The sequence below is a fragment of the Alligator sinensis genome, unplaced genomic scaffold, assembly GCF_000455745.1.
Source record: "Alligator sinensis unplaced genomic scaffold, ASM45574v1 scaffold489_1, whole genome shotgun sequence".
Taxonomy (NCBI): Eukaryota; Metazoa; Chordata; order Crocodylia; family Alligatoridae; genus Alligator; species Alligator sinensis.
In genome coordinates, this window is record NW_005841901.1 from 2618385 (window position 1) to 2620255 (window position 1871).

At 46.9% G+C, this 1871-nt stretch overlaps 1 protein-coding gene across 1 annotated transcript in view; it reads left to right on the top strand.

The window, feature by feature from the left end:
- Positions 1-1871, top strand: part of VIT (vitrin) — a 114053-nt gene that overhangs the window by 46920 nt on the left and 65262 nt on the right. The window lies entirely within an intron of this gene.

Here is a 1871-nt window from a genome sequence, read left to right on the forward strand (position 1 = left end):
CGGGCAGGCGGCTAGTGGGCAGGTGCTGCCCCAGCTTGGAGGCAGCACTCAGCCCAATCCAACAGTTCCCTGAGCCCAAGCTGGGGAAGCATCTGGCCTGCTAGCATCCCACCCAGGCAGCCCAAGTAAGCACCGCCACCATGGAGGGAAGGTTCAGGGTCCCCCACAGCTCAGGGTGTGCTCAGCTCACCAGCACCTCATCCCCCAGCTGCAGAAGATGCGGGCAGGCTCCATGGAGAAAAAAACCCAAGGATCAGGCTTCTCACCACTTCTGCCTTCAGCCCGCTCTCCTGAGGTGGGCGGCAGGCGGGGGGTGGGGTGAGCTGTCAAAAGGCTGCAACATTACAAATGGCTACATTGCATACTAAACTACAGACAGATGTGGTTTAATTTGTAATGTAACAAACTCATTTAAATGGTAAAAAACCCTGCACATGTACAGTGACACAATTAAAGAGCAAAAATGGGCAATTTTTGTCACATGTACAAGCACCCCTAGTGATCACCTCTTTCTTCTACAGCTGTTTATAAATTGTCTCTTACTGGAATTTGTTGGAATAATTTCCCAGGTGTTGGAAGTCAGGCTGACTGCTCTATCATCAGAGGTACATGGCAAAGTACAGTGCAGTGTTTTTCTGTGCTCTCTCTAAAAGGAAAATAAATTAATATTTATGGCTGAAAGAATATACCAATGTCTGCAATGCAGTCCATTACTATTGGCTTCAAAAATGTGTGTCTGGGGTGAAATTCTGGCTTCGATGAAGTAAATAGCAAAGCTCAGTTACTTACACATAGCCAAAAATTAACCCTTGGAGTCTCTCCCACTATTTAAACATGAGGGCTACAGTAAGTAAATGATGTATATGTTTTAAGGCACACCTTTTCCATAGAAAAACTCAGAGGGCTAATCAGCAGTGCATAGTGCTACCTCCTCACTCCCCTCCCCCTCCTCCTGTTGGCTACAAAGGACCAACTCACAGGATTATCATAAAATTCTGGTTTATTAGATGGATGCAAAAGTTAGAACATAAACCTTAGGGCTGATCCCCTCAAACCCACACACATTCATGTGCACACACACACTCACAGTAGCTAGCTATGAACACTAAGCACCAGTGTCAAGATATACCTATCTCCAAGTGCTAGAGTCTGCCGTTGACGGCCAGTCAAGGATTCTTTCAGTGCAATGCTGCTTCAGAAGGGGGTCACCGGCTGGTCCTTGCTGGGCAGGCGGGGTGCTGGTCAGGTCAAAGAAGGCACCATTGGGGGGGTCATTCTTCGCTGCCTTTTATCCCTCTCTGGTAGACTTTGGCAACTCCCCAATTTTCGGGTTTACCCAATGCAGGGGTCATTGACCTTGTGGGACAGCCCCCTTGGTGGTTGCTGGATGGCAGCTGTCAGCCCCAGGGGTCACGCCCTCAGGTACATGCAGTCCATTGATGAAGTTTGACTAATTCACTGCTGTGATGAACAGGGCTCTGGGGCAGTTGTTTGGTGGAGTATTCAATCCCAAGAGTCGGTCTTCAGCACTGATTAGTTCAAAACAGGGTTTCTGTACCTTTAACAGTGAAGTTTCAGGGAGTTCCTGGCTCTGTATTGATCTTTTCCTCTCCATAGTCTGTGGTTTCTTAGGTGTTAATTGCCACTTGTTAACTTGTTATCCTCATTCAGGGACTTGCTCCATACAGAGAAGCAGCAGCTTGATTCCTACCCTTGCTAACATTGTTACATGGTACAACTTACTTTTAAACTTAAAGTACATTTGTTACAGAGTTAAAAAGCATAGAACATAAAACATAAAAGGATGAAATACCATGGCACATACAACAAATAGACCAAATACAATTGGGGGGGGGGGGGGACACCACACG